Source organism: Geotrypetes seraphini, chromosome 3 (assembly GCF_902459505.1).
Source record: "Geotrypetes seraphini chromosome 3, aGeoSer1.1, whole genome shotgun sequence".
Classification (NCBI taxonomy): domain Eukaryota; kingdom Metazoa; phylum Chordata; class Amphibia; order Gymnophiona; family Dermophiidae; genus Geotrypetes; species Geotrypetes seraphini.
In genome coordinates, this window is record NC_047086.1 from 47471860 (window position 1) to 47491110 (window position 19251).

The 19251-nt window shown below is 49.5% G+C and overlaps 1 protein-coding gene across 11 annotated transcripts in view; it reads right to left on the bottom strand.

Annotated features, from left to right (window-relative positions):
* The window catches only part of SENP6 (SUMO specific peptidase 6), a 373212-nt gene that overhangs the window by 102130 nt on the left and 251831 nt on the right, over positions 1–19251 (bottom strand). The window lies entirely within an intron of this gene.

The following is a 19251-nucleotide window of genomic DNA, read 5'->3' on the forward strand; positions in this document are numbered from 1 at the left end:
CCAAGCAAAAGACAAAGGACTTAATTCTATAAATGGTGTCCAAATTTGGACACTGCAAAAAATTTGTGCTTAGCCCTATTCTATAAACTGTGCTAAGAGTTGGGCGCCATTTATAAATAGAATTTGGTGCTGAAATCTGTACCCAATTGGGTGCAAAGATTTTGCTAGGCACAGATAGCCCTTATTCCAGGAATGCCCCTGATCCACCCATGCTCCTCCCTGTTTTTTGGATCCACCTGTAAATTTTACAAGTGGATCCTGCTGCCTAAAGATACAGGCATAATTTTAAATTAATGCCAATTAGCACCAATATTTATTAGCTCCCAACTGTCTGCACTAATTGGCCTGTTTGTCAATTAAATTGCAAGTGCATATTTGCATACACGATTTTAAGCTGCATGTATAGATTTAGAATAAAAATGGAGAAAAAAGTGACCTTAGCATACATTATTGACAATTCTCAGATTCAATGAAGAAATATAATACCATCACGGGTTTCCCAAAAATTCCACATATAGCTTTCATCATAATTGAAGAGCATTTATTCCAAAACTCAGTTCATCATCAGCAGTTCTGAGAAAAATAGGAAGTGGCTTTTGGACTGTGAGCTCTGCATACACTATTTAACAGAGTCACTAAAATACCATGGAGTTGGTGAGTTTTGGTTCAGTAATAAGCTACATTAAATGAATGTTTAATGTTTAATACATACTTATAAACTGCCAAGCGATTATTCCATCAAGGCAATATATAACACAACATAGAAAAGTAAAGGAAATACAAAATAAATTACAGTAAAGAAGAGAGAAGAGGGCAGACAAACAAAACAGTTATAAATCCAGTTCCCTTCGCGAGTAATCACTGTATTTGCCATTAAATGTTCCCCTAGAAAGGCCTGCTGAAATTGAAGAGTCTAATAGTGCCCTAAATTTCATAAGTGAGCGCTCCATACATATTTCTAATGGTAGAGAGTTCCAAAGTGTTTGAACGGTTTCAAAAAAGGCAGAATTTCTTGTTGATTCTAGTCTTGCCATGTGTACAGATGGAATTTTTAGTTGATGGGCTGCAGATGACTGGAGAGAAAGCACAGATACTTACCGTAACAGGTGTTATCCAGGGACAGCAGGCAGATATTCTCTACATTTGGGTGACGTCACCGACGGAGCCCCCTAGCGGACGTTTTCGAAAACAGTCTTGCTCGAAGACCTTCAAGCTTGCGATTGGCCCGCGCATGCCCCTCCCGCCCTGCCTAGGGCATGCGTCTCCTCAGCGTGTCCTCAGTTCAGATAGCAAGCAAAGAAGTCAACCAAGGGGAGGTGGGTGGGTGGGTTGCAAGAATATCTTCCTGCTGTCCCTGGATAACACCTATTACAGTAAGTAACTGTGCTTTATCCCAGGACAAGCAGGCAGCATATTCTCTACATGTGGGTGACCCCCAAGCTAACCAGAAAGGGATGGAGGGAGAGTTGGCAATGTAGGAGAATAGAAGTTGCAAAACTGACTGGCCAAAGTGGCCATCACGCCTGGAAAAAGCATCCAGATAGTAGTGAGAGGGGAACGTATGAACCGAGGACCAAGTGGCACCCTTAAAGATTTCCTCAATGGGAGTGGAGCGGAGGAAAGCAACAGAGGCCGCCATCGTCCTGACTTTGTGGCCTGTGACTCGACCCAGCAGGGAGAGACCAGCCTAAACATAACAGAAAGAAATACAAGCAGCCAATCAGTTACAAATGGTTCACTTAGAGACAAAGCGACCCAAATGATTAGGAACGAAAGAAAGTAACAGCTGGAGAGCAGAACGATGATGAGCAGTGCACTTCAAGTAGAAGGCCAGCGCACGCTTACAATCAAGAGAATGTAGAGCCACTTCCCCAGGATGAGAATGGGGCTTTGGAACAAACACAGGAAGAACAATGGATTGGCTGATGTGAAAATCAGAAACAATCTTAGGCAAGAACTTAGGATGGGTACAGAGAACAACCTTATCGTGATGGAAGACAGTGAAAGGTGGGTCCGCTACTAAGGCTTGAAGCTCACTGACCCGACGGGTAGAAGTGAGAGCAATAAGAAACACAATTTTCCAAGTAAGATACTTTAAGTGAGCCCGCGCTAGCGGCTCGAACGGGGGTTTCATCAATTGAGCAAGGACCACGTTAAAGTCCCAAACCACCGGAGGAGGTTTGCAGGACAGATGAACGTGGAAAAGTCCTTTCATGAAGCGGGAAACCACAGGATGAACAGAGATAGACTTCCCGTCAATCAGCTGATGAAAAGCAGCAATGGCACTAAGGTGGACTCGAACCGAAGAGGACTTGAGCCCAGCCCCAGACAAGTGCAACAGATAATCCAGGACAGCTGACAAGGAGGCGGAGAGCGGCTCCAGGAAGGAGGCCGAGTAGCACACCAGGAAGAAAAGCGGGTCCACTTCTGATAGTAACATTGTCAAGTGGACTCCTTCCGAGACGCCTCCAGGACATCCAGCACAGACTGGGAGAATTGGAACGAGGGTTTTAAGTCTCGAGGAACCAAGCTGTTAAGTGCAGAGACTGGAAGTTGGGATGAAGCAGAGAACCCTGACTCTGCGTAAGCAGAGAAGGAAAAATAGGCAGATGGAACCGAGTTGCAACAGAAGGGAGAACCAAGGAGCTATCAGAATCATGGTGGCACTCGAAGATTTGAGCTTGACAAGAGTCTTCAGAATCAGAGGGAATGGAGGGAACGCATACAGGAACTCGTTCGTCCAATCCAGAAGGAAGGCATCCGCCTCGATCCTGAGAGGAGTGTAAACCCTGGAGCAGAAGCGGGGCAACTTGTGATTGAGGGGGGGATGCGAACAGATCGATGCTCGGAGTCCCCCAACGAGCAAACACCTGACGCAGGGTCAGGGAGTGGAGGGACCACTCGTGGGGCTGCAGAAGACAACTCAACTTGTCTGCCAGACAGTTCCGCTGGCCCTGAATTTAGACTAGCCCGAATGAATATGTTGCGGCGGATGGCCCAATTCCAGAGCCGCATTGCCTCCTGGCACAGGGACCTGGACCCTGTGCCGACCTGGTTGTCCATGTGAACTAGCACCACCCGGTCGCGAAGTAGGTGACAAAAGGCTTTCAGAGCGAGGAAAATCGCTCGAAGCTCCAGAAGATTGATGTGAAAAAGGCGGTCTGCAGGGACCAAAGACCCTGGGTGCGCAGACTGTCCAGATGAGCACCCCAAGCGTAGGTCGACGAGTCCGTCGTGAGGACCTTTTGCAGAGGAGGAGCATGGAACAGAAAACCTCTGGAGAGATTGGAAGAGAGCATCCACCAACGGAGAGACCTCAACAAAGGAGTCACAACAATGCGTCGGGAGAGAGAATCCTGATCCTGGTTCCATTGGGACGCCAGAGTCCACTGAGGAACACGGAGGTGAAGTCTGGCAAAAGGAGTCACGTGAACCGTGGAGGCCATGTGACCTAGGAGGACCATCATGAGCTGAGCCAGTGCCGAGTGCAGATGGGTCACCCTTCGGCACAAACGGATTAGGGTCTCCTGACAAGGGTGAGGCAAGAAGGAGCGGAGACGAACCGTGTCCAGGACCGCTCCGATGAACTCGAGAGACTGGGTCGGGCAGAGGTGAGACTTGGGAAAGTTCACCTCGAAGCCGAGACTCTGAAGGAGCAAGATGGTCTGACTTGTCACTCGCAAGACTTCGTTGAGAGAAGACGCTTTGATTAACCAGTCGTCGAGGTAGGGAAACAACAGCAGGCCACGGAGGCGCAGGGCCGCAGCCACCACAACCAGACATTTCGTGAAAACCCTCGGATAGGCCACCAGGCCGAAGGGAAGAATACGATACTGGAGATGGAGATCCCCCACCCAGAATCTCAAGTACCGGCGAGAGGCCGGGTGTATCGGAATGTGCGTGCATGCCTACTTGAGGTCCAGTGAGCACAGCCAGTCCCCCTCGTCCAAGAGGGGATACAACGTCGGAAGGGTGAGAATCCCAGACCAGAAACTTGTTCAGAACACGGAGGTCCAGGATCGGATGCTGATCCCCCGTCTTCTTGGGTACCAGAAAGTACCGGGAATAAAATCCGGAGTTCCACTGCTCCGGAGGAGCTTCTTAGACCGCCCGAAGGTGAAAAAGAGCCTGAGCTTCCTGTAGGAGGAGGGGAAGCTGAGACTGAGCAGAAGGAAACTCTCTTAGAGGTAAGTCCGGGGGTATGCGACTGAAGTGGAGGGAGTACTCTTCCCAGATGATAGACAGGACCTAACCGTCGGAGGTAAGACTCTCCCCATTGGGTATAGAAATGATGGAGACGACCCCCGAAAGGGAGGGGGGAAGGCTCCAGGAGGAAGGGAGCCCGAAGGTTCGGACTGGAATTGTCAAAAGGACGGCCGGTCTTCGCCGGGGCCGGCGGCTGAGTCTTAGGTTGATGCTGCTGCTGGGGCCGTTTCGAAGGAGGCCTAGAGAAACCAGGAGTGGATTTTTGTGGATACCTCCGGAGATGGATTTTATATTGGCGAGCCGGAGGGGCCTTAGGTTTAAGTTTTACCAGAGACGTAAAGGACCGCTCGTGGTCCAAGAGGCGCTTCGTGGCCGCCTCGATGGAATCATCGAATAGCTCACGACCCACACACGGGAGATTGGCAAGGCAATCCTGTAGATTCAGATCCATATCCACAATCCGGAGCCAAGCGAGGCGACGCATGGCGATCGCAAAGGCAGTAATTCTCGAAGACAATTCATAGGCGTCGTAAGAGGCCTGAAACATATCCTGACACTGAGGCTCTGGGACGACCTCCCGGAACGAGTGGAAGGCATTTATACAGAACCGGAGGTAGGACGTGAAGATGAAATTGTAGTTAAGGAGATGGTTCGCCATCATTGAATTCTGATAAAGACGGCGACCAAATTTGTCAAATCGTACGGCCCTCCCTGCCTGGAGGGACAGCAGCGTAAACCTTCGAGGGGTTAGACTTCTTCAAGGAAGACTCAACCACCTAGGAATGGTGGAAAAGCTGAGCACTTTAAAACCCTTTAAGCGGGATAGTCCAGTAACGTGACTCCAACTTGGAGGGAATAGCCATGACAGCATATGGTGTCTCCAGGTTCCGGAGAAACGTTTTCCGGAGAACCTGATGCAACGGAAGGCGAAGCACCTCGCGAGGCGTATAGTCAACTCCCATTTCCGCCAGGTATTCCTGGGTAAAGCGGGAGTCGGTCTGAAGATCCAAGTTCAAAGCTCTGTCCATGTCAGAGATGAAACGAGAAAAGGAGGAGGAACGAGAAGAAGATTCATCCTCCGGAGGAGACTCCGACCGAGACTGGGGTGCAGCCGAGAGAGAGGGAGAAACGTCCCTGGAATAGTAAGCCGGAGCCTCAGAGTCCCGTGAACGGGAGACCGAAAAGGTTCGATTAAGGCGTGTAGGGGGTGTCGAGGAACGGCCACATGCCAGATTGGCCAGGGAAGACCCCGGGGTCTGAGGAAATCGCTGAGGAAGCCTCGGAGAAGACTGGGTATAGAAAAAATCCCCAACTGGCTTTGAAGCAGTCCCTTTAGAAGCCGGCAAGCACCTCGATGGGGAACAAACACTAGAGTCCAATTCGAGGACAAGCGTGTGTCTGGACTGTTTCGAGGTTGGAGACCTGCCCCGACAGGCGGGGAAGATCGGGGCCGTTTAGAAGAGGCAAGCCTCGCCGCAGTAGCGGGAGAAAAATTGGCCCCCAGCTTGGACCCTCGAAAAGTCACCGGTGACTCAGGAGAGGAAGACCTGCTCGAGGAAATCCGACGAGTCTTACAGTTGAGGCCTCAAGAGACGAGTGGACGCTCAGGCTGGTCAGACTGCGACTGGATCGAGACCGAGGTCAAAGGCATCGAAGTCGGGACTAGTTGGCTTACCACCGAGGAAAACTGTGTGGTAATAATAGCCTTAAGCATGTCCTCGAACATAGGCACCGAGACCAAAGGTAGGTGGGTCGGAGATGCAGCAGTGCACTCCTTCGGTGGAGATCTCGTGGAAGAGTATTCCCTACGTGAGGAGGCACACTTAGATTGATGTCACGAAGACGCCGACGAGGCAGTGCTAACATGAGATTCCGAGGTAGGCTTCTTCACTGGCATACCTGAGGAGGAAAGAGGAGACTTACCCGAAGCCGGAGTAGCAGGAGGAGCCGAGGCCGGAGCCTTTGAGGCCGACGGGGACTTCGAGGCCGAGGCACTCAACGAGGACTTCGAGGCCGAGGCACTCAACGAAGGCATCGAGGCCGAGCTTGAGGCCAGTCCCGCAGGATCCATGGGGCCAAAGAGTTGGAGAATCTTGGCCACCCGTCTACGAAAAGCCCGCAGTTGTAAAGTCGCACAATGAGGACACGACTCAGCACAGTGCTCTGCACCCAGGCACTCCGCACACCAATGATGAGGATCGGTGATGGAGATAACCCAGTTGCACTTAGTGCAGTGTTTAAATCCGGAACGAGGCTGGGACATAAGGAAAAAGAGAGCCGAGGCCAGGCCAAAGGAAGACCAGGAACCCGGTCAAAAATACACTAACTGAAAAAAATGAAAATAAAGAAAATGAAAGACGCGAGCAAAGCGACTCAAAAGAAACTAACCAAATAAGCCATGGTGCAAGTGGGACAATGAGATCGCACGAAACAAGGGAGTAGTGCTTCTGGCTCCGCGGAAAACAGAACTGAGGACACACTGAGGAGACGCATGCCTTAGGCAGGGCAAAAGAGGCACGCGCGCATGTGCGGGGCCAATCGCAAGCCTGAAGGTCTTCGAGCAAGTCTGCTTGCGAAAACGTCCGCTAGGGGGCTCAGTCAGTGACGTCACCCATATGTAGAGAATATGCTGCCTGCTTGTCCTGGGATAATGTGATTTACCTGTAAACCGTGCCGAGCTCTATCTTTATGGAGATGATGCGGTATACAAACTTAAGGTTTAGTTTAGTTATGGAATGCATGGAATAATGAAATTTGCTAAGTACTGCGGAAGGCAAGAGTGTATGGCAAGGATCAGTAGCTTGTAATAGATATGGTATCTGATGGGTAGTCAGTGATGTTCCTTAAGGACTAGTGTCATGAGATCATATCTACGAGCTAAAGTAAGTAATTTGATTGCAGTGTTTTGTTGTAATCTTTTAAGTGAAAATGCTGGAAGTCTGGCATAAATGATATTACAATGATCCAATTTAAATGTAACTAGTGCATAAAGAAGACAAGCACAGCTTTATAAATCGATGTAACAGCGAATACTACATTTTTGGCACAGGGGGTAGAAGCAAGATATAACAACTGCGAATATCTGGTGTTTAGGCAGTATCAAAATTAACTCCAAAATATTTAATGGTTTCTACTAACTGAATGGTCCCTGACTGCAATGATGGTGCACATTTAGGTACTGGTTTGTGCCTGTGACCCTAAGTCCCACCATTTTTGCTGGATTCAATATCATTATATTTTCTTGGATCCATGACAATTATATTAAGGCAGGACTGGTCAAATCTAAATTGGAAGAATCGTGAGTGGATACTAGCAGAATATCATCTGATATAATCATCCGCACAGATGTAACATTTTATCATCTATATAGATGTTAACATTTTATCTGAAATTCCTGGATACGTAAAGCTAATGGACTTAAAAAGATATTGAATAGTAACGGAGAAAGTGCAGAACCTTGAGGGACACTGCCTTGTGAACAACATTAACTGCATAGCTCAAAACTGATTGAAACGATGGACTGAGTGAGTTTTGGATGAGTGCTGTTCAAGTGGATTTTCAAAATCAACTGAGGAATGAAGCAAAAATGAACTACATATTAACTAGACAAACAACAAAGTGGGTCTTAAACTAAAAATTAACGTAGGTTATCTGCAGCATGGCCCAAAGGAATAAATTAGATTCTATGTCAGATACTGGTAACATGCACAAGAATCTTGAGTAAAAGACCCCCCAACTTATCTGCTACAGAAGAAAAAGCATAGTTACTCACCTGTACTACTACTGCTATTTATCATTTCTAACACGCTACTAGACTTATGCAGTGCTGTACATCAAAATATAGTCAAGACAAACTGTGAGCATATATTGCCTGCTTGTCCTCGGATAAAAGTTTCAAGTTTTATTTTGATTTGATAAATCGCTTATTCAAATTTACTAAGTGAGATACAATACAATAAAAATGAACATACATTTAGACATACTGTTTTGTTGTCTCTGGTTTTTGCTTTTAAAATTTAAAAATAATGGGTTAGACTGACAAACTTACAGACTACCGTATTTTCTCGCATATAACGCGCGCGTTATACGTGGTTTTTACGTACCGCGCATACCCTTGCACGTTATACGAGTGAGCGCGTTGTACAAAATTTTTTTTACATAGTCCCCCCCCCCCCCGACGCCCGATTCATCACCCGGAAGGAGCGCTCGCACTCCCACCCCGAAGGACCGCTCGCACCCCCACAGCCTCCCCCCTCCCCCATGGAGAAGCTGTCTACCTTGTTTCCAGATGCCAGCCCAGCTGCTTCCTCTGCCGGCGGTCCTGCCCCTTCTCAGAGCTCTGTGCTGCGCTGCTTCCTCTTCAGGCGGTCCCGCCCTTTCTCTGACATCAGAGAAAGGGCGGGACCGCCGGATGAGGAAGCAGCGCAGCAGGGCTCAGAGAAGGGGCGGGACCGCCAGCAGAGGAAACAGCTGGGCTCGCTGGCATCCGGAATCAAGGTAGACAGCTTCTCCATGGGGGAGGGGGGGGGGAGGCTGTGGGGGTGCGAGCGGTCCTTCGGGTGGGGGTGCGAACGGTCCTTCGGGGTGGGAGTGCGAGCGCTCCTTCCGGGTGATGAATCGGGCATCGGGGGGGGGGGGCATCAGGCTTTCAGGATGGGGACAAGACTTCAAGGGGGAACAGGACTTCAAGGGGGGACAGGACTTCAAGGGGAACAGGCAGACCTTCAAGGGGGGACAAGCTGACCTTCAAGGGGGGACAGGACTTCAAGGGGGACAGGCAGACCTTCAAGGGGGGACAGGACTTCAAGGGGGACAGGCAGACCTTCAAGGGGGACAGGACTTCAAGGGGGGATAGGCAGACCTTCAAGGGGGGACAGGACTTCAAGGGGGGATAGGCAGACCTTCAAGGGGGGACAGGACTTCAAGGGGGACAGGCAGACCTTCAAGGGGGGACAGGACTTCAAGGGGGGACAGGCAGACCTTCAAGGGGGGACAGGACTTCAAGGGGGGACAGGCAGACCTTCAAGGGGGGACAGGACTTCAAGGGGGGACAGGCAGACCTTCAAGGGGGGACAGGACTTCAAGGGGGACAGGCAGACCGAAGGGGGTGAAAAAGCTATAAAATAAACCCACTAGCGTGTCAATGTGTTGAGAGGAAGAGGTGGTCTGGGAAATTCTGCTGAGAAAACACCGGGTCCATTTCCATCCCCCAGTTACCCTAGTCCACTCCACTCAACTGGTTCACACACTGAGTGGGTCTTTGGGTGTTGTTCCTGAGATCTCTTTCAGTGGTTTGTCAGTATCTCCTTGTGGTCCAAGGAAGGAAACTTTGTTAACCTTAGCATTGACCTTCAGAATATATTTGTAACAGCGCTGCTTGTGTGGCATTACCGTAGACTATGTAGTGATGGAAAGAAAAAAACAGACCTTTGCACATTTTTGCACTAGGTATATGGTATAGGTATATAGGTATATAGGTATAGGTATTCCTGCACAGCTAAGTCCTTGTGAAGTTACGGTACCTTGTTCTTTCTGTATTTGACATCTAGCAAGGTCTCTGTTTGGAAGGAATGATTTAAGTTATGGTAAAAGCAGATAGCGTTGCTGGTTTTAAAAAGGTTTGGACAAATTCCTGGAGGAAAAGTCCATAGTCTGTTATTAAGACATGGATCGGTAGCATGGAATGTTGTTTTCTTGGGGTTTTGACCAGGTATTTAGTGACCTGGATTGGCTACCATGAGAATGAGCTACAGGGCATGATGGACCATTGGACTGACCCAGTTAGGCTATTCTTATGTTCTCATCTGTAGGGGCCTTTGTTTTCACTTCTTATTTTAATGTATCTTTTTCTGGGAACTTATCAGTGTTTTTTATAATGGGAACAAAAATGGACATAGGAGAACTCACGCACCATTCATACACCCTCCACCCAAAAACGTCAAAAGAAAAAAACTGTTCATTCTTATAAACAACCGTATAACTTTTAATCTAGAGTTAGTGAGTATGAATTCAGCAACAAGAACAGAAATCACATGTTCATTCTTATAAACTATAACATTAACCGGTAGATCAAATGAAGTATCGAGGACAAAATAATCTAAATACAGTTACCATAGTTACGGTAAAGTTGTACGGTAAATAAACAAAGTTTACAGGTTTATTCAGTCATCATCATCACAGTCATCTGAATCCTTGAATCCATCAAAATCTGAATTGTCATCATCATCATTAAATAAAGTGAGCACGGCCTGCAGACGATCCTCGTTTATTTCTGAAGTGATATCGTCATCGTCGTCATCGCTGATATCCGTGTTGTTGCCTCCTTCTGCTGCACTGGTAGTAGCCGTAGTGTCATTGGTTTTATAAACAATGCCCGCTTTTTTAAATCCGTTTACAATAGTATTTGGGGTTATTTTGTCCCATGCTGAAGCCACCCACTTGCAGACTTCTGTGAAAGTTGCCCGCTTCAGCCGCCCCGCGGGTGTGTACTCGTGCGTGCCGCTCTGCATCCACTGCTCCCACTCCTTTCTAACAAAAGTCTTGAATGGATGATTCACTGCAATGTCAAGTGGCTGCAGCTTACGTGTCAGGCCTCCAGGTATCACAGCGATGTGGGCACGAGTAGAATTAATGTAGGCCTGAACATTTTTTTCTTTGTGGGCAGCCATGGCATCAAAAATTAACAAGGATTTTTTTGCAAAGAATCCACCCTGTCTTGCCCTAAAGCATTTATCTATCCACAATCTCATTACGTCGCAGTCCATCCGTCCCTTCTTGTTGCAGTGCACAACCACACTGGTGGGCAGCTTTTCACGGGGCATAGTGACCCTTTTGAAAATGAGCATGGGCTTTAACTTAACCCCGCTAGCTGAGCAACCAAGAACTACTGTAAAACACGTTCTTTCATGCCCAGTTGTGGTGATGGCAACAGATTTAGTACCTGTGGGGGCTACGGTTCTTGTCGGTGGAATGTCGAATGCCATTGGAATTTCATCCATATTGATGACGTCCTTTGCAGTGATGCCAAGTTCAGATATTTCTTTGGCGACAAAGTCACGGAAATCAATCAATTTTTGCTGCCAGTCATCCGGAACTCGCTGGCCAACAGTTGTTCTCATTCTAACTGATAGTCCGTTCCTTTTCATAAATTTTGAGATCCATGTGAAGCCAGCTTTGAAGTCGGGTATTCCTCTTCCATTGGCAAGTAGTTTTGCCTTCATCTGAATCGCAACAGTAGAGACTGATTCATTTTGCTCCCTTCTCTCCAGAATCCACTGCTTCAAGTCATCCTCCAGCTGAGGCCATTTTGGTTTGGCCCCACGACGTGCCCGTTTGCGCGGATTGCATTTCTCCAGTTCCTTCTTATCTTTTCTCCATTCACGCACCGATGTTTCTCCAACATCGAACTCTCTCGCTGCGGCCCGGTTGCCTATTTCCTCAGCTTTCACAACTACTTTAAGCTTAAAGTCCGCTGTATATGACTTTCGTCTCATTCCTTCCATTATGGCTGTAAATTTAAATTTAATTGATAAACTCTACTACCGGGTAGATAAATGCAGAATACCAATCTGAAGAGATCAAATTACTGAAATGTGGGCTCTACATGAAGCATTAATCTTTTATAGGCTTACCCAAAGGCTGAGATGCTGTTGTAAAGGCAAAATGGTATTTACTGGGCAAATTACAAGGCCAGATAGAAGGGGGACAAAGCCACATGGTCAAAAGTTTCAAGTTTCAAGTTTATTAAAATTTTTGATTAATCGCTTTGTCTTTTTTTCAAAGCGATGAACATACATATATATAAATAGAAATAATTAATATTACAATATAAAAAATAAAAATTAAGACATTAATTATACATGACCTTAAAAATTAATTTAAAAGAGAATAAAAAATCCTAAATACATATTTAACAAAACATGAGTAAAAGGAGAAGGGGATAAGAACTACAAAATATAATAAAAGAAGGTTGGGGAAAAACATAAGGTGGGAAATTTTTTAATTATTAAATTATTGTGATCCAGATTATAAGTTATTAATCAAAGGCGTCTTTAAAAAGGAACGTTTTTAAATTAATCTTAAATTTTTCAATATCATGCTCTTTTCTTAGGTAGATTGGCAAGGAATTCCACATTTGTGGTGCAGTAACAGAAAAGATATATTGTCTTCTAGTATTTATAATTTTAAGAGATGGAATTGTTAATAAATGCTGTTCGTTAGACCGCAATATTCTATTTGTGGAATAGGGAATCAGTGTTTTATAGATAAAAGCAGGAGTTTTAAAAAGCATTGCTTTAAAGGTAAGTAGACATATTTTATATGTTATTCTATGGGTTACTGGAAGCACACCGTGACAAAGGCTCGCCTTGGTGACAGATCAAAAGCGCGCCCCGACAACCCGGCACAGAAAACTGAGCATCAAGCATGCTCAGACCATCTTCTTTGTCTGTAGATGGTCTGCGCATGCTTACAGAGCGGCAAGCAGGACAGGGCGGCGAAACGAGCAGGCGGGACCAGAGGAGACTCAGGGCAGGGCTGGAAACGAGCAGTCGGGACCAGAGGAGACTCGGGGCAAGGCTGGAAACGAGCAGGCGGGACCAGAGGAGATTCGGGGCAGGGCTGGAAACGAGCAGGCGGGACCAGAGGAGACTCGGGACAGGGCTGGAAACAAGCAGGCGGGACCAGAGGAGACTCGGGGCAGGGCTGGAAACAAGCAGGCGGGACCAGAGGAGACTCGGAGCAGGGCTGGAAACGAGCAGTCGGGACCAGAGGAGACTCGGGGCAGGGCTGGAAACAAGCAGGCGGGACCAGAGGAGATTCGGGGCAGGGCTGGAAACGGCAGGCGGGACCAGAGGAGATTCGGGGCAGGGCTGGAAACGAGCAGGCGGGACCAGAGGAGAATCGGGGCAGGGCTGGAAACGAGCAGTCGGGACCAGAGGAGAGTCGGGGCGGGCAAAAGGAGAGTCGGGGCGGGTGAAAGGAGAGTCGGGCGGCGACGGGGCGGCATGCGCGGTATACATGTGTGCACAGTAAGCAATGTTACTTACCGTAACAGTTGTTATCCAGGGACAGCAGGCAGCTATTCTCACTAGTGGGTGATGTCATCAGACAGAGCCCGATACGGACGTCTCACAAGCACGTGTTGCTTGTAGAAACTTAAAGTTTCGAGATGCCCGCACCGCGCATGCGCCGGTGCCTTCCCGCCCGGAGAGCCGGGCGTGTCTCCTTAGTTCAGGTAGCTAGCCTGAGAAGCCAACCCAGGGGAGGTGGGTGGGACGTGAGAATAGCTGCCTGCTGTCCCTGGATAACAACTGTTATGGTAAGTAACATTGCTTTATCCCAGGACAAGCAGGCAGGTATTCTCACTAGTGGGTGACCTCCAAGCTAACCTCAGTGGGATGGAGGGGGAGTTGGCGACTTAAGAGAATAAATTTTTCAACACTGTTTGGCCAAACTGTCCATCCCGTCTGGAGAAAGTATCCAGACAATAATGTGAGGTGAAAGTGTGAACCGAGGACCAGGTGGCAGCCTTACAAATCTCCTCAATTGGTGTTGATCTGAGGAATGCTACTGAGGCTGCCATTGCTCTGACCTTATGGGCTGTGACCTTATAAGGAAGTGATAATCCAGCCTGGGCATAGCAGAAAGAGATACAAGCCGCCATCCAATTAGAGATGGTGCGCTTTGATACGGGTCTTCCCAACTTATTAGGATCGAAGGAGACAAAAAGTTGGGGGGTGGTTCTGTGTGGCTTGGTACGATCCAGGTAGAAAGCCAAAGCACGTTTACAGTCTAGAGTGTGAAGGGCCGATTCTCCGTGGTGAGAATGGGGCTTAGGAAAGAATACTGGAAGTACAATGGATTGGTTGAGATGAAATTCGGAGACCACTTTAGGCAGGAATTTCGGGTGAGTGCGGAGGACCACCTTGTCGTGATGGAATACTGTGAATGGTGGGTCCGCCATCAATGCCTGGAGTTCGCTGACTCTGCGAGCAGACGTAAGGGCTACAAGAAAAAGCACTTTCCAGGTGAGATACTTAAGAGGAGCCCTGTTGAGTGGTTCAAACAGGGGCTTCATGAGATGGGAAAGGACTACATTGAGATCCCAAACTACTGGGGGAGGTTTGAGAGGAGGGTTAACATGAAAGAGCCCTTTCATAAATCTGGCGACCACCGGATGGGCCGAGAGGGGTTTCCCTTGTAGAGGCTGGTGGAAAGCTGCAATAGCGCTTAGGTGGACTCGTATGGATGTAGACTTGAGCCCAGATTGAGATAGGTGTAGGAGATAGTCCAGCACGGAGGATAAGGAAGCTCGCTGAGGTTCCTTTGATTTAGACACACACCATGAGGAGAATCTAGTCCATTTCTGGGAGTAGCATTGTCGAGTGGCGGGCTTCCTGGAAGCCTCCAAGATCTCCCTCACTTCTTGTGAGAATTGGTGAGGGGTTACGTTGAGAGGAACCAAGCTGTCAGGTGGAGAGACTGCAGGTTGGGATGAAGCAGTGATCCTTGATGTTGAGTAAGTAGTGAAGGAAACACTGGAAGTGGTACAGGTTCCCTGCTGCTGAGTTGAAGTAGAAGGGAGAACCAAGGTTGTCTGGGCCACCGAGGAGCTATTAGAATCATGGTGGCCTGTTCGAGTTTCAGCTTGACCAGAGTCTTCTGGATCAGCGGGAATGGTGGGAACGCATATAGAAATCGTTTCCCCCAGTCCAGTAGAAAAGCATCTGCCTCGAGGCGATGAGGAGTGTAGATCCTGGAGCAAAACTGAGGCAGTTTGGAGTTGTGGGGAGCCGCAAAGAGGTCTATCTGAGGCGTCCCCCACTGTGTGAAGATTTGGTGAAGGGGGCTGGAATGGAGAGTCCATTCGTGAGGTTGTAGAAGACGACTTAGGTTGTCTGCTAAGACGTTGTTCTTCCCCTGAATGTAGACAGCTCTGAGGAAGGCGTTGTGGCGAACCGCCCAGTCCCAGATTCGTAGAGCTTCCTGGCAAAGGAGGGCCGAGCCCGTGCCTCCTTGCTTGTTGATATAATACATGGCGGCCTGATTGTCTGTGCGAATGAGGATCACCATGTTGTGAAGTAGGTGTTGGAAAGCTTGGAGAGCATTGAAGATGGCTCTGAGCTCCAGTAGATTGATTTGATGTAGTCTGTCCGCACTGGTCCAGAATCCTTGGGTGCGGAGACCATCCAGGTGGGCCCCCCATGCATAGTTCGACGAATCGGTTGTGAGAACTTTCTGATGGGGGGGAGAGTGCAACAGCAAACCTCTGGATAGATTCGAAGAGGTCATCCACCAAAGTAGAGACTGCCGAAGAGCAGGTGTGACTACGATGTGTTTGGTTAGTGGATCGGACATCTGATTCCACTGTGATGCCAGGGTCCACTGGGGGATTCTGAGATGGAGTCTGGCAAAGGGTGTCACATGTACTGTGGAGGCCATGTGGCCCAGGAGCACCATCAGTTGTCTCGCCGGTAGGGTTTGGCGAGTAGACACCGACTGGCAGAGATGAAGAAGAGCCTCCATGCGTTGAAGAGGCAGGAATGCTCGGAGTCGACTGGTGTCCAGGACTGCCCCGATGAAGGGGAGGGACTGGGTGGGTTGTAGGTGAGACTTGGAAAAGTTGATCTCGAAGCCCAAGTTCTGGAGGAGGTAGGTTGTAGCCGAGACCGCCGAAGTGACCTCTGGGGCTGACGGGGCCTTGATGAGCCAGTCGTCGAGGTATGGGAACACCTGTAGACCCCTGTCCCGGAGTGCCGCGGCCACTACCACCAGGCACTTTGTGAAGACTCTGGGGGACGAAGAGAGGCCGAATGGTAGCACTCGATACTGTAGATGCAGATTTCCCACCCGAAATCTGAGGAACTTTCGGGAGGCCGGGTGAATGGGGATGTGAGTGTAGGCCTCCTTGAGATCCAGGGAGCATAACCAGTCGTTCTGCTCGAGGAGGGGGTATAGAGAAGCCAGAGTCAGCATACGAAACTTCTCTTTGACCAGAAACTTGTTGAGGGCCCGAAGGTCTAGAATGGGTCGCAGGTCGCCCGTTTTCTTCGGGACGAGGAAGTACCGGGAGTAAAACCCTCGGTTCAATTGGTCTGACGGGACCGGCTCGACGGCCCGAAGCTGAAGTAAGGTTTGGACTTCCTGAAGAAGAAGGGCGGTCTGTGTCGAGCTTGAAGGATACTCTCTTGGAGGATGGTCCGGGGGGACCCGATGGAAGTGAAGAGAGTATCCGTCTCTTATGATGGTAAGGACCCATAGGTCCGTGGTTATGGCCTCCCATCGATGGTAGAAAAGATGGAGGCGGCCCCCTATGGGAGAGGCTGAGGGGTGCAGAACGGTGTCGGTTATGCTCCCAGGAAGGGAGTCAAAAGGGCTGGGTAGCCTTAGGTGCAGCCGGTGGCTGGGGTTTTTGCTGAGACTTCTGGGGAGGTTGTCTCTTCGCAGGTTGTCTCGCAGCAGGCGTTTGTCGGGGCATGTAACGCCGCTGGTAAATCAGGGGTGGCCTGGAAGGTCGAGACTGTTGAGGTTTGGGTTTGGGCCGCAGGATGGATTGAAAGGATTTTTCGTGATCCGACAGCTTCTTGGTAACAGTTTCGATAGACTCATCGAACAGATCAGCTCCCGCACATGGTACGTTGGCGAGTCTGTCTTGGAGGTTGGGATCCATATCGATTGTACGGAGCCATGCCAGGCGGCGCATGGCTACCGCGCTTGCGGCAGCACGTGCCGAGAGTTCGAATGCATTGAAGGAGGATTGCATCAGCTGGAGGCGTAACTGGGAGAGGGAGACTACCACTTCCTCGAACTCGAATCGAGCTTGGGTGTCTATGAAAGGAGTGAACTTGCGGAGCACCGGCAAGAAGAACTCCAGATAGGAAGAGAAAAAGAAATTGTAGTTCAGCACCCGTGACGCCATCATGGAGTTTTGATAGAATTTTCTACCAAATTTGTCCATCGTTCTCCCCTCTCGGCCCGGCGGTACAGAGGCGTAGACCTGAGAGGGATGAGAGCGTTTAAGAGAGGACTCGACCAGTAGGGATTGGTGAGAGAGTTGAGGGCCCTCGAACCCTTTATGGTGCACGATGCGGTATCGAGCATCGAGTTTGCTGGGAATCGCCGGTATGGAGTACGGTGTTTCGAAACACTGCATGAAGGTCTGATCCAGCAATTTATGCAGAGGGAGCCGAAGCGACTCCGTTGGAGGGTTAGGTAAATGCATGGTGTCCAGATACTCTTTGGAGTATCGGGAGCCCGTGTCAAGAGTCACATCCAGATCATCCGCCATTTGTCGGAGGAATGATGAGAAAGACAATTGATCCGCCAGCGTCGGTTTGTGAGACGGGCTGGAGGAGGAAGAGGCCTCCGGGTCCATGGACATCGGGGAATGGCAAGGAGAATCGGGTACGGGTGTTTCCTCGTACTCCGGTCCCTCCGGTGGGGATACCTCTGATGAGGGGTATCCCATACATTGCAGTTTTTTCTGCGGTGACACCTCCGAATGGCGTGAAGAGTGCCAGGATGAGTGTCTGGATCGATGTCCCTCTCGGTGGCGGGACGGAGATCGGGATCGTCTGTGCATCGCATGGTCTCCCGAGGCCCCCAAGTGATGGATAGGGCTGGAAGTGGTGGATCGTAACAGGGGTTGCGATGCAGGTTCTTGCGATGCTACCCAAGTCTGGTAAGGAGTGCGGAAGAACTCTTCCTGACTATGCCCAGGGCTTTGATTATCGATCGGAGGTCTGGTCCCATGTTGGCGCGGAGGCGTAATGGGCTCTAATGGCGGCATATCAGTAAGCGAGGCTTGCCGCATGGGCATCGCCGCCCTCCCCCGTTCGTCCTCGTCGGTTGTCGAGGTCGAACGGCGTGGGGGAGGGGGAGGGGGCGGACCGCCCCTTTGGACCGGTACCGGGAGGTCACCCTGTATGGCAGCGATGAGCCCGGGTCCGATGGTCTGCATGAGCTCAACGAATTGAGCTTCCAGCATGGACCGTAGCAAAGCCGATAAGGAGGGATCCGCACCGAAAGGGGGTCCTCCTGCATCGCGTTCCTTCGAGGTCGAGTGCTTCTGCTTGGTAGCTTTCGGCACTTTGATGACCACTGGTGGTACTGTGGAAGGAAGAGGTACCTGAACCGAGGAGACAGGGGCAGGCACCGACGTCGAGCTCGTGGATGGTGTCGGGATGAACGATGCCGGTTTCACCACACTCGATGCAGGAGGGGTCGATACCGGTTTCGCACGAACCGGGGAGGTATCAGATGAAGTGGAAGCTGAAGGATCCTTAGCTGCGTCCATCTTGAACATCGACTCCCACAGTAGGCAACGCCGTTTGAATGAGCGTGCCGTAAGGGTAGAGCAAGGCCTGCACGATTTCGGAATGTGGTCAGGACCAAGACACTGCAAACAGCGTCGGTGCGGGTCCGTGAGTGAAATCGCGCGTTGGCACTTGCTGCACTTTTTAAACCCGGTGATTGGCCGGGACATAGGCCGGAAAATCTCCGCCGCGAGGTCGAAGCCAGTAGGCCTGAGCCACGTGGCCGGCCCGTTCGACCCGCCGGAGGAAATAATCTTTTTTTTTTTTTTTTAAACTGAAAAAGAAATGTACTACAATTAAGAATTAAAAGAAAGCGAAAAACGCGGACAAGGAAGGCAAATTTAACTGAATTCAGCTAGCGCATGATGAAGTTGAACTTCTCAGCTCCGCGGAAAGAAAAGAACTGAGGAGACACGCCCGGCTCTCCGGGCGGGAAGGCACCGGCGCATGCGCGGTGCGGGCATCTCGAAACTTTAAGTTTCTACAAGCAACACGTGCTTGTGAGACGTCCGTATCGGGCTCTGTCTGATGACATCACCCACTAGTGAGAATACCTGCCTGCTTGTCCTGGGATAATATAAAAATTTCTGTACATAAAGTTGTGTTTTTCGCGCGCTATACCCGTGTGCGCGTTATCTATGTGAAAATATGGTAATTGATCCACAAGGGATGGAGGAATAAAGTTACAAATCAGTGCTTTAAAGTAGAAAAAAGAACCATAGATGGAAAA